General features: G+C 39.3%; 1 pseudogene; it reads left to right on the forward strand.

Annotated features, from left to right (window-relative positions):
- The first annotated feature begins 13398 nt into the window (after positions 1 to 13398).
- LOC138397318 (14-3-3 protein theta pseudogene) lies at positions 13399 to 14156 on the forward strand (annotated as a pseudogene).
- The last annotated feature ends 350 nt before the right edge of the window (positions 14157 to 14506 follow it).

Consider the following 14506-nt stretch of genomic DNA (forward strand, 5'->3'; position numbering starts at 1 on the left):
TCACAGACTGAAAAGGAAATAGCGCCTGTTAGCACAGAGTATTGGTATTTACTATATGTTTGTATCCAGGGATTCATTTAGTACCCGCTTAGGAGATCTGTCTTAGGAAGGACTTGTGCTCAGTGGCTCTTGTTCTAGGGGAAGCTACTTTCCCCATTGAGTTGACAATTACTATCCCTTATTTAAGACTGAGAGAGATATTAAGCAACAAAATAAATTTAATTGAAAAATCACCCCAAAAAGAGCAAATATAATAGTTTCAAAATGTAGCTAAAGTCATTAAAAACAATTTTAAAAAGCTAGGTAAAGTCCTTTGAAATACCTTTAAATTTAGACAAATAGCAAAGAATGCCCTTAAGAACAAATCTGAACATCAATGTGTGGAGCTCTTCCTATGCGTAAGGAAAGACAGAGGAAGAACAGTCTTGGAGAGTCACGAAACAGTTGAATGCTCCAAAACAGAAGGCAACGAGCAGGCATTCGTTAAGAGGAAAGACACACCTGTGCTACATGCTTTACATGCACTGCCTGGCACTTGGTGAATGCTTAATACATGTAAATTCCTGTCTCCTCTTTTGCATTTCACGAAGTGATTTTCCACATCTTATTTACTATACATATCTTAAAAAAGAAAACCTTGAAGAATAAACTGTATCATTCCCAGTGTAGAAGTACGTAAATCTTCACTTGTTGCAGCTGAGAATGACTGGATAATTCTGCAGCTTGATTTCTCTAACCTGGGCGTTCCGGGTTTGCCTTCTCTTTGTAGAATTGATCATCTGTTCTCTGACCATTGAGCTGTGACAATGAACAGAGTTTCATCTTGTAGGAAGGGTTTTCCTGCATGGAGTCCAAACTGAACATGGATCCCACATAAGAAAAGAGCTATGACACTTCTTGTGTAACACCATTACCCTTCCCTCATGCAGTAGCTGAGGACACTGCTGTTAATCCTTTTATGCCTAGGGTTGTGTGGGTGACATCTTGTACAGCAAAGACATATCAGTTGTTTAATTTGAAAGAATTATCAAGTGTCATGGAAAGTCTCAGACGTGACATAGAGCTTTAAGGACTAGTAAGATTTTATAAGCCAAAAAAGCTCTGAAGTTTTGTCAGACGTGAAGAAAAGCAAAAGCATGGTGTGATCATGTCACACAAAGGAGACCTGTTTGCCAACAGCATGAAGGGAAATCGAAGGAGATAAGGTTAACTAGATCTTCAAACTTCAAATGATGGGGGATGTTGACCAAGAAGATTATTAACTTTGACTATAACCTATTTAAGAAACATTTGGTTATTAAGAAGGGAAGAAATTATTTACAAGTAAAGCCACATTAACTTGTCCAAAACATATTCTTTCACCTTTATTTCAGGCTTCTTCATTCTGTGAAATGAAAGGGGAGGGAAGTACAAAGACAAGTAACTCAGCAGAACCACAGGCCTTGTATTCCCTAAAGGAGAGTAGTAAGCATGGCCCCCAAAACAGTGCAGGTGAATTGTTCTTCCTTCTACCAGTGTCTGACAAGAATCCTGGAACCAGGAAAATTTTCTAACTATACCAAATCCAGACCCTTACAAAATGAGAAGACTGTATATATTAGTCTGCTTAGGCTGCCATAACAAAATACCACAGACTGAGTGGCTTAAGCAACAGAAATGTATTTTCTTACAGTTCTGGAGGCTGGAAGTCTGAGATCACAGTGCCTGCATGATCAGTTTCCAGGGAGGGCTCTCCTCCTGGGTTGAAGAATGCTGCCTTACCTGTGTGCTCACATGATTTCTTCTGTGTTCAAACATTCAGAGAGAGGGAGAGAGCACGCGCATGCACAAGCTCTCTGATAGCTCTTCTTTTAAGCGCACTAATCCCATCACAAGCGTCTACCAGCTAACCCTAATTAACTCCTAAAGGGCCCATCTCCAAATACTATCACATCGGGGGTTAGGACTTCAACATATAAATTTGGCAGGGGCGGGGGGACACAAATGTTGAGTCCATAAACTGTTTATCTTGAGATGGTTAAGCAGTGCCTCCTAATCACCTTCATGTAACCACCTATAAAAAATAAGATGGCATTCTGGGGAGGCCAGAATACCTGTAAAACAAATTTAAATGAATCTTTATTAGATCCATTATCTATATATCATACCTAATATCTGTATTCTATTTGTTCATTCAACAGATATTTAGGAATTAACTATTATATGCCAGGCGCTGAGGATACAGTATTTACAAGATAGACATGATTCCTGACCTCATGGAATTTGTAGTCTCCTGGGGAAGATAGGCATTAAATAAATAATTGCATTCATTTTTACCTCTATAACCTTTAAAATAAATTTTACTTTTTATGTAAATATCATCTAAGCACTTGCTTTGTAAAAAATTAACAAATATCTTTTGAGGTTTTATGCTAGCTGTAAGAGATACAAAAATGGCTGTCTCAAGGAAGTGAAAATTTGATTACATTAAAGTACATTAGTAAAAATTTTCATCCTTAATGTCCAATAATGCTGTCTCCTGTCCCTCCTAATATGATCTAACCTTAATCCCCTTTCTGTTAGCATCCTCATTCACCTCTCATTCTATGTGTACTAATTGTAGAATACCATCACCTCTTACCGTGGAAGGCTACCAAAGGACCTGTGAGTTCCTCCACTGAAAAAAAACTCTCTGCCATATTGTACCTCAGCTGACACAAAACAGGCCTATTCATTCCTGTTTCAGAAAACAGGCATCTTCTTTGACCTGAGAGTTTATGGAACCACTCTCACCATAATTAACTGGCTCTCTTGATAACCCATTAATCCATTAATTTCTGAATGGATTAATCCATTCATGAGGGCAGAACCTTCATGACCCAATCACCTCCTAAAGGTCCTACCTCTTAACATTGTTTCACTGGGGACCAAGTTTCCAACACATGAATGTTTGGGGGACACATTCAAACCATAGCAAACCCATAAGGTCCTATTTTAGAATATAGCATGGTAGAGAACTGAACATAAATACTCTGATACAATAACTTTAGATCTAAGACTTGTCTTTGTATGTTAATAAGAGACTTGGATTTTAAAAAATAAATTCCCTCACATCTATAGCTCAGGTCCCTTTAAGGCAATGTAAGTAGATGCAAGGTTGAGCTGATCTCACTGTCTTCAACAAACATCAGCAAGACTATTTCTGAGTAACCAGACAAATAGAGTAAGAACTTATAGCTCTTAAATCTCTGCAAATAGACCAGGTAGATCTTAAAGCACACATTTCTCCATTGATGTTTACATAGAGCTTTTAGATTTCTGGTCTAAATTTTGGAGCTCTATAAGTCATTTATAGTACCTGTGAGCTGACAGTCATTATTATGAGAAATCTGAATGCCAGGATTCATAATGGTTCTACTTCAGCCCCAACAATAACAACATATCTTACTTTTATATTACAGTTTTAGTAATGAATAACCTAAAAATTCACCCTGGACTCTTCCAACTAAACAAAAGGAAAAATATAGAATTCAAATAACATTTCCTAAAAGATTCCACAGTTCCCCACATTTGGAAATGTGTGTGTATTGAAATAAAATAAATTGGACTTTTTAGCAAGTGTTCCATGCAAAAAAAAAAAAAAAAAAAAAACCTTTGTGTTTTAAATTGGAGGAATCAAGAAAGAAAAGAGATATAGGCATATATGCTGGTAAACCAGCTTTCTTGGGAGGGAGTAGCTTGGGATTTGAAGTGTTTGTTGATTTCTGTAGTATATACTTCCACCATAACCAATTTCAAGCTACCAGCCTGACATCAATGAATGTAGAGTTGGAAAGAGATGCTCACAATTGCCTCTCATGAGCCTATGGAAGGCAGCTCCAGTTCACTGGCTGTTACTGGGGAAAAAAGAAATATGAACTTATTTTCTGTTAAAGATCCATAACACTACATCTTCTCTGGATGTAGTTTCTCAAAAATCCAGTTTTGAGAATTATATTTATCGTTTAAAAATTATGTTTGGTTTTAATACAAACTAAAAAGTCCTTTGATAAATCTTTTAAATGCTAAACACTTGGATGTGATTTAGGTGTAAACATGGCAACAAGTTTTCCCTAATGAGAAATATTGATAAGGATATAAATGTTTGCTAGTAAGACAATGATATTAAAAAGATTTGTGTTTCTCAACTTGGCACTAATGTTTCCATTCCATCGGCTGCAGTAGATTTATAGCATTCTCATGACTGTCCACCAGATGGCAGACATTTCACAGCAACCTTACAAATAAGCATTATCCCCTTCATTTCTACAATGCTGAACGATAATTTTTGAAAATATTAAGAAATGAGCATTTGATTAAACAACAAAAACTCATGAGCACATTTACAACTTAGATTGCACTCTTTTTCTGCCTCCAGCCCACTCTTCTCTTTGGGGTTCCAGAGGGCTCTATCCAACTAGTCTTTCCTGGTATTTTCATTCATGGAGACATCTGAATTTGAACACGGTTAAAACAACTTTTGATTTTTTCCTCCCCTCCAATTTCACTTCTCTTTCTGTTTTTCCTTCCAGCTTATCACCCCAGAAGCTGTAAATCAATAATTTCATTTTTCTACCTTTCCTACCTAATCCATCATCAAATTCTCCTGATTCTTACCTATCATTTTCCCTGGGATGACTTTCATAGTATCCTAACTTGTCTCCCTTCTGTGTTCCACACAGCAGAAACAGTATTATTTTAAAAATGTAAATTAGAACATGTTATTCTGTTTAAATCCTTCAATGGCTTCCCCTTTATTTAGTATAAAATTTAACATCCTTAAAACAGCCCTGCATGACCTGACCTCTTCCTACCTGGGCAACCTCATATCCAGCCACACTTGCCTTTGTTTTCTCACTTCACCCTCACTGAATTGTATCAATTCCTCAAATATACTCAGTTTCTAGCATAACGCCTGGCTAAAATTCAAACCCTTCCCAATACTGACTGCCCTCACAATCAACTTGTAAAATTAAACCACACATGAAATATTAGCATTAGAAAACTTCCAAAATTTTAAAGAACAATTTTTTTTTACTATTAATTGACGTGTTTTTCTTTAAAGTAATTGGCTTTTTACTTGTAGCAGGGTTTCAGAATGAACGAGTAAATGTGAACAGATAAGAGGTAAAGCAACAAACTACAGTATGCCACTGTATGCAACTACTGTATACAACTACTGTAGTATAGAGTAGATGTGCTCAACAGAAAATATGTCATTATTTTAGTGTCCTCAGGGTCCTAATACGTATGCCACTCACCACGAGAAAATTAACATCTACCTCAGGGATGTTAAAGGCAGATCTTACGATCTTATTTCAAAGGATGTAAAAGTCCCACAGGATAAATTGTGAAGGGAACTTTGGGGTGCTGGTTAGGTCTGAAGACAATTAAATGCTTCTGACTAGAAAATGATGAGATAAATCTGCCTCAGCCCCTCAGGAGGATTCTTCAGTGTTCTGGTTATCTATAGCTGTGTAACAAACCACCTCAACTTAGTAGCAGAGAACAACAGCCTATTTATTATTGTTCTCTCTCATGGTCCCAGGGGCTGACTGGACTTGGCTAAGCCCAGTCTTTGTGTGGCTGCATTCAGACTGTGCCTGGGGCTGGAGTCACTCACAGGTGTCCTCATCCCCACGTGTGCAGGTGGATGCGTGCCGCCGGCTGGGCTATTGGCTAGAATAGGTACATGTGGCCTTTCTATGTGGCCTGGGCTTCCTCACAATAATTAATCAATGTGAAAACATAAAGGTCTAGCCATCTTGGCCCAACTTGGGACGACTCTGAAGGGCCACTCCAGCTCCAGGAGCTCTTTGTGGAGTGAGCCAAGGCTGTCCTTGGGACTGTATCACGGCTCGCCTTCTGCCCCTGCCCACTCCTGCTTCCGCCCCTTGCCTCCCACAGGTGCTGACACCAAGGCACTCTGTAATGAACACAGGCCAGCCAGGGTGGGTGCCAGAATTTCCATTTGGGGGCTTTGGGAGCAGCATCCTCCTATGTCTATGTTTGAGGGTGGGGTAGGGGTGGAGTTCACCTTGGAGACTTGTTTTGAAGTGGCTTGTATACAAGTACACTCTGCCTTAGACTGCGTACTTGTGGACCTGTCTGAGCAGCTCACGGAGATACGGGGATAAGAATCAAGGTCCCTGCACACACGTATACATTCCCCTCCTACCCTGCCCCAGCCACTCGTAGGGCAGCCGTCTGAGGTTGGCTGAAAGAGTTGTGGCATTCTGCAGAAAGTCTAAAGAACTGAGGCACTTAGCAGAGTGTTTTGTGGCCACAGAGGAGCAAGAGAATAATCACGGAGCAGAACCAGGGCCTGCAGAGCAGGGTCGAGGGAGGGCACAGGAACCAGAGTACTCAACCTGAACTGATTGTCCCAGAGGAAGATTCACCTGAAGACTTTGAAAAGCTTGTTGGAGCCTATCGAGAATCAGCCAAAATTCAGAGCTTCAAAACCCATTATCTCCCAAATATTAGTATGGTAGACTCTCCTCATTTCATTTAGAATTTTTACTCACATATCACCTTTTCAAAGACACTTCCTTGATCTCTCACTTTACTTAAACTAGCACCGTCTTCATTCTCTCCCTTTATACTGTTTTTATTAATATTTTCCTTTATACTGCTTATCACCACTTGACACAATTTTATGTATTTATTGATTTGTTGGCCATCTCTCCTACTACAATGTAATCTCTGGAAGGGCAGGGAATTTGTTTATTTTGTTGATCTCTGTATGCCAAACGCCAAGCAATAGCAAGAACTTAACAGGTATTTGTTGACTGAATAAATGAATGAATGGGCATTTTCTTGGGCAATGAAAATTTCTCTAATTCTTTATATTCGGGTGGAAATTCTAAATTCTCCCAGTTATAAGAAAAGATAAGCAACAGCAACTTTTTATTGCATGTTTCCTAAACTTTTATTTTATATCTTTGAAATTAAGAGACTAGATTACTATAATAAACTAGGTAGAAGAAAACAGAGAACTCTGGTAAAAATTAAACATACATGCTCAAACCATGATAAGTTGAAAAAGGCCTCTTTTTCCCTGGTTCTGCTCCATTCATTAATTCCTATAAAACAAGATGTCATTGCTTCTCAGAGCTTATTAGCTTGAAAATACCCTTTTAATTTTTAGTAGATAGAGAGTTCATGTGGGTCAGAATGACACATGAGCATGTGAGCTTGTTTCTTCCAAATGAATCAGTGGAAACGGGGAACACAAATTTATTTGAATGGGGCTGTCAATGGAGCTGCCTTGAAAATACCAACCATCACCAGTAAGGGCTGATAATAAGCCTGAAATATACTGATAGAGGACATCATATTTCCAATGAAATGGAGTGGTGATATTACTTGTGAAAGGTATAAATGCAATCACCCGAGGTAGAGTCATTTTTTCTGAGAACATGCTTTAAATCTGTAGACTATCACGTGCACCCAGTCTCCAGCTTCCGGGGAACTGCACTCTTCCTCCATATTCTGGGAATTCGGAGCTCACCTCCCAAATCCATATGAAGAGTATTCTTCCTAACCTGTGACACTCTTCCCCCATTCTTGGAGATGGAGCTGGGCCAATGAGATTCCTCCCCTTGAGATTTGGAATTGGGACTGAAGATTTCAGCTCTTTTGAACAGAGAAGATATAACCTAAGGAAGGAGTTGCTGATGGTGAATATTTTCGGCTCTATGGCCTGGAAAACAGAGAAAGGCAGCATGCAGGGATTGCAGAATGGAGGAGACTTGGAGGGAAGCAGAGACCCAGATGGAGAGCCCTTTGATTTCCCAATGGTGCTCTGGGGCCCTGGTTCCATTTGATTGCTGAGGTCCTGCTGCATCTCTGCCTTGAGTTCTGTGAGACAACCTCATTCCTTATAATAAATTCCTTTCCCCGCTTAATCTAACTCAGTTGGGTCTTTATCACTTGCCATCAAAGGTTCTAACACACATGCATTTTTAGTAAGTTTTAGGCTTCTCAGGTCTGCCTCTTTCTCTTCAACCGCCCCTGAGAAATCCCAGAAAGACAAAGGAGGAGAAGGAGGTGTTCTTTCCTCCCTTACAGAGAAGCAGACACTCTTCAGCAACATAAAGGTATTTCTGATAAAGAGGTGACTCGAGGACATTCACAAAAGTGCTGGTCTTAATTTTCCATGCAGTTGGGAGACACTTGTAAAAATGTATAATCCCATTCTGTCTTCTGTTATTAAAAACTGTGTTTGAAAGATAGTTGTACAAAGGAGCCTTTAAAAGACAGCCAGACTCGGGAAGAGATTGCTGCCATGTCCTCTGAAACATTTCCTCCAACCTCCTCCAGCAGTCTGCAATTCTAATTGGCTAACTTAATAATTTGTTTCCCTAATAATTGTATTGAAACTGACATCTCTACTTTTAAAAAGGCAATTAAATGTTTGCTAGGTGTCTTTGTTAAGCCTGAAGAAGAGTTTAAAATGGCCTTTCCCCCGACTTTGTGCACACATGAATAGCACATCCATGACTCGCTCGGTTTCCTTATTTAAACAGATAGGTGAGAGTTTTTGTCTCTAACTGGAATCGGTCAGCGTTGCACTTACCTCCCATTCCAAACTGATTCTTACTGCTATCACCCGACTTATTTTCATTAACTGATCCCTAATACTGGGAAAAGTATTTGAATTCCATGAGTCGTTATTTTCTATTATTTCCCAAACAATTTTAAAAGATGAGAGTTTTCGTTTCTGTAGCGTAGGCTTGCAGCTTATCAGGATTCACGGGGGCTGAGCGTGAGAGCTACTTGAAGAAAAAGTAATTTGATTTTTGTGGTCTCTTAGGGAAGCGGAAAACTCTCTGCTAAATTTCATTTTGTGAAGAAAGAAAACTCATTTTGGGGTGCATGTACAAATAACATTTATCTTATTTGGTGCCTTTTAATGGAGTCTTCTGGATTTTAGAGATTTACCTGGCTCTAGAGTTTTTTGTTTGATATGTAGTCGGGGCCTGGGGAACACATATTGAGAAAGAGAAAATTATTAGTGAATTGGAGCCTTGTGTCTTTGATGAAACTGGTCCCGGACAACCCTTAGCTGAAGCCTCCCTAGGCCTACGCAAGTGCTCATTTTCTGTTACTGTTGTCAAAAGAGCGGGCTTTGCCTTCTCTTCATTACCCTTCTCCATACTGGGTTATGTATCACGTAATACTCAGCCACGCAATTAAGGCACAAAGCTATTATGATGTATGTGGGGAAATCTTGATGTACACATTGTATACATAAAAGTAATCTGATTCACACACTTATTTCTTCATTTTCTTCCAGTCCATGTAGAGCACACTCTTACTTCTCCTGACTTCTTAGGAAGGGAGGTTTTTTTTCCTCATTGCTTTTTTCCAGTTAATTTTATTTTATTGTTTTTAATTTTTATGGATACATAATAGCTGTGTGAAATTTTGATACAAGCATATGATGTGTAAAGATCAAAATAGGATAATTGGGATATTTATCATCTCAAACATTTATCATCCTTTATTTTTTGAATTTTTTTATTTTTAATTATATGGGTACATAATAGTTGTACATATTTGTGGGGTACATTGATACTTTGATACAGGCATACGATGTGTATGTAACAATCAAATCAGAGTAATTGGGGTATCCATCACCTCCAGTGTTAATCATTTCTATATGTTAGGAACATTCTATTAATAATAGTAATTTCACTTTTTTAGTTATTTTAAAATATATGATAACATATTGTTGATTATAGTCACCCTGTTGTGCTATCAGATATATGATCTGGTTCATTCTGAATATATTTTTGTTCCCATTAACCATCCCCACTTTATTCTACCCCTCGCTGCTACCCTTCCCAGCCTCTGTTAACCACTGTCTATCTCCGTGAGATCAATTCTTTTAGTTTATAGCTCTGACATTTGAGTGAGAACATTTGTCTTTTTGTGCTTGGCTTATCCCACTTAACATGTTCTCCAGTTCTATCCATATCATTGCAAATGATAGGATTTCATCCTTTTTATGGCTGAATAATATTCCATTGTGTATAAGTACCATATTTTCTTTATCCATTCATCTATCAGTGGACACTCTCGTTGATTCCAAATCTTGGCTATTGTGAATAGTGCTAAAATAAATATGGGAGTGCAGATATCTTTTTGAAATACTGATTTTATTTCTTTTGGGTGTAAACGAAGCAGTGGGATTGCTGGGTCATATGGTAGCTCTATTTTTAGTTCGGAGAAATCTCCATACTGTTCTCCTAAGTGGTTGCACTAGTTGACATTCCCATCAACAGTGTATGAAGGTTCCCCTTTCTTTACTTCCTCACCAGCATTAGTTACTGTCTGTCTTTTGGATAAAAGCCATTGTAACTGGGGTGAGATGATATCTCCTTGTAGTTTTGATTTGCACTTCTCTGATAACTAATGATGTTAAGCATTTTTTCATGTATCTGTTGACCATTTGTATGTCTTCTTTTGAGAAATGTCTATTCAGATCTTTTGTCCATTTTTTAATTAGATAACTTGATTTTTCCTATTGAGTTGTTTGAACTCCTTATATATTCTATTTATTAATCCCTTGTCAGATGGGTAGTTTACAAATATTTTCTCCCATCCTGTGGGTTGTCTCTTCACTTTGTTGATTGTTTGTTGTGCAGAAGCTTTTTAGCTTGATGTGATCCCATTTGTCCATTTTTGCTTTGGATCCCTGTGCTTTTGAGGTATTACCCAAGAAATCTTTGCCCAGACCACTGTCCTGGAATATTTCCCCAATGGTTTCTTCTAGTGGTTTCATAGTTTCAGGTCTTAGGTTTAAGTCTTTTATCCATTTTGATTTGATTTTTTTTTTTTTTTTTGAGACAGAGTCTCACTCTGTTGCCCGGGCTAGAGTGCCATGGCGTCAGCCTAGCTCACAGCAATCTCAAACTCCTGGGCTCAAGCAATCCTTCTGCCTCAGCCTCCTGACTAGCTGGGACTACAGACATGTGCCACCATGCCTGGCTAATTTATATATTATATATATATTTAGCTGTCCAAATCATTTCTTTCTATTTTTAGTAGAGACGAGGTCTCACTCTTGCTCAGGCTGGTCTCGAACTCCTGACCTCAAGAGATCCTCCCTCCTTGGCCTCCCAGAGTGCTAGGATTACAGGCATGAGCCACCATGCCCAGCCCCCATTTTGATTTGATTGATTTGATTTTTGTGTATGGTGAGAAATAGGGATCTAGTTTCATTCTTCTGCATATGGATATCCAGTTTTCCCAGCACCATTTATTGACGAGATAGTCAGTCTTCTTCCCTCTAGTTGTGTGACTTTGAGAATTCTCTTAACCTCTCTTAGAACTCTGTTTCCTCACCCAGAAAGTTATGCCTACCTCATAGGCTCATTGTGAAAATATAATAAAATAACATATTTGTAAAGTATTCAGAGTCATGGCTGGCACAAAATAAGTGCTCAGTAAATAGTATCTAATATTATTATTATTTCCATGGAAACTCTAAAGTGTTTGAAGATGGGTTCCCCCACCACACACACAGCAATTCATTAAGGAAATGTTTCCTAACCTGGGAACTTTTGTCTTCGTTGTTATTAATTAGCATTCACATAATTTGGTGTTCCAAATAGTCTGGCAAAAAAAGTATTTGCAAATTTAATACCATTCCTGACAGAAGGTAGGTGCTACAACAAAGCAGGAATAAGGAGAGCATAAGTAAAAGAGCATACGGATGAGATAAATAATGTGCAATAAATAATGTGAGTGACCCAAATTACGGACCTGAACACTGAAGTAAGACTGTGGGCAGATAATGTGGTGACCATTAAATTCCCTTATCTGTTGTGCATGGACTTCCTCTTAGGTAGAAGTGCCTGGAATTGTTTTGTTTCCACATAAGAATTTTACAGTGTTCAACTAATATCCTGAAATTTTTGCAAGGGGTTACATGCTGTTCCAAACATTCATGAGGAAACTGACTATTTGAATTTAAAAATGCATTTTCCCATAAAAAACTTTATTTAAGTAATAATTCACCTCTGAGGTGTGGCCACTAACTGAATCCATAATGCAAATGAGAAATCAAATATTTCAAAATAAAAAGGCAGTTTGAAAAAAAAAAACTGATGCAATATTGGTTTTTAAATAAAACAGGAAAATAAGGTATTAGTCTACGAAACCAGCAGCCCCAGGTTCAGTCCTCTGCTCTGCTACTCTCTGGTTGTGTGAATCTGACCAGATCATTTTAGCTCTCTGTCCCTCAAGTTCTTCATCTGTAACATGAAAGTGTAGAAAAGGTTGTGGTAAAAGTACTTTTAAAAAAAAGTCCTTTCTGTTCCCATACCCACTAAAAGGAACTGAAAGAAGATAATTCGAAGAGGAAACCATGTCTACACAGAAACTAAGAAAGGCCTTAACCTTATGCTACAAACTTAAACCCATCATCCACAAAGAGCATCATTCACAAAGAGCATCACTTGAAGTAAAAAAAGAGAGAATCTAGGTTCTGATGCAGGATTGTCTTGCTTCTGGACACAATGCAAACTAAAGATGAGATTGAGGCACGTCTAATTCTATCCAGGTTAGAGGAATGGGGGCTTCAGAGGATAATTGGGCTTCAGGAAAGACAGCAAACCCCCTACTTTGAAACATTCCCCTGCTTAAATGTCTCCAAGAGGCAATAACATATCCACAAGTTCTATTTAGGATGGATTTGAGGATGTAGACTGGTTGGACGAGGGGCCTTAAAGCTGATTTTGCAAAGTACTTTACATTAGACCTAGAGAATGTCAAAGGTCAACATCAAAGAGAGGGTGCTAATAAAATTATGGGGCCAGAAATCCCCAGGTACCCCTTGGCTCTGTCATAGAAATAATGGGACAGGAGGAGGAAGTCCTCGATAACAGAGAAACTTTTTTCTTCTTCTTAGAATCTATTTGGAGTGCAGTCAGTGGGAAAACACTGCAAAGCTTTGGTAATGCCACTGAAGCCCCAAACTCAGAGCAGCTGACAGCTGTGCAGCCCTTTGTGTCTCACTTAGTGTCCCTAACATGACAAGAGGAGGGGGACTTTGGACCACAGAAGCCCACAAGTTAACCCATGTCATGGTGGGGAGAAGTGAGACCTGTCAGAGAGAATGAACATGTGCCATGCCCAACTGTTGAGGGAGCCCACCCCAGCTACTAACACAGGCCTTCCTGTACGGTACGAGCAGGGACGGCTCAGGAAGGCCCAGCTAGGCAATCAGCAAAGGGCTCCCTGTGAAATAGACTTCAGGTGGCAAACAGTGGAGACCTGTAAACAAAGGGGTTAAACTCTAAATGAGCTATATGTTTTCTTCCAATGCTAATGTCCTAAGAGTGGATGGGTAAGAAATCTTCATCATGAATGTTGGTGCTTATAGAAATACAGATTAAAGTAGAAAAGAAAAAGGCGGTAAGTGAGGACTTCATGGTGATTCTGAGGTGGGCTTTGAGCACTTTCAAGCACTTTGGATTCGAGCCTTTTGTTATCATTGATTTTACCCTCAGTATAAAGGCTCTGTCCAACCAGGAGCACAGCCCACTCCTGGCCTGTAAGAATGTTGTGGGAGCCGTGCGGCGACCAGAAGGTCATCTAGAACATCAAGCAGACAACCAACACCTCTGATGCGAAATTGCAGCTGACTAAGAACTGTCAGGAGAAAGCGGAGTCTGAAATAAGATCCATCTGCAAATGTTGGGTAAGTATTTAACATCCAATGCAACTAAACCAGAGAGTAAAGTCTTTTATCTGAAAATAGAGGGAGATTACTTCCAATACCTTTGTTGCACATGGTGATGATCAAAAACAAAAGATAGATCATTCCCAAGGAACTTCCCAACAGGCTTGATATAAGAAAGAGATGTCACCCACACACCCAATCTACCTGGGGCTAGCTCTTAACTTTTCTGCACCTTACTATGAGATCCTTAATAACCCAGAGCTTGCCTGCACACTAGCTAAATCCACTCTTGATGAGGCCATCCCAGAACCTGATCCACTGAGTGAGGACTCATATAAAGACAGCAGCCTTATTGTGCAGCTGTTTATAGAGGCAACCTAACATTATGGCCATCAGAAAGTGCAGGGAACAATGTGATGTGGCAGAAGGGACAGAAAAGTAAGTGCATACAGGGTGTCATCCTTCTTCCCTGCAAGAAACCTTTTTATACATCTCTATTGCATACTCCACTTGGATTGCCTATAGCAGCGATCCCCAACATTTTTGGCACCAGGGACCAGTTTCATGGAAAATAATTTTTCCACGGACTGGCGGTGGTTTGGGCAGGGGCGGATGGTTTCGGAATGATTCAAGCGTATGACATTTGTTGTGCAGTCAAACCTTTCTGCTAATGACAATCTGTATCTGCAGCTGCTCCCCAGCGCTAGCATCACCACCTCAGCTCCACCTCAGATCATTAGGCATTAGATTCTCCAAAGGAGTGTGCAACCTAGATCCCTCGCATGCGCAGTT

The sequence above is a fragment of the Eulemur rufifrons genome, chromosome 16 (assembly GCF_041146395.1).
Source record: "Eulemur rufifrons isolate Redbay chromosome 16, OSU_ERuf_1, whole genome shotgun sequence".
NCBI lineage: Eukaryota > Metazoa > Chordata > Mammalia > Primates > Lemuridae > Eulemur > Eulemur rufifrons.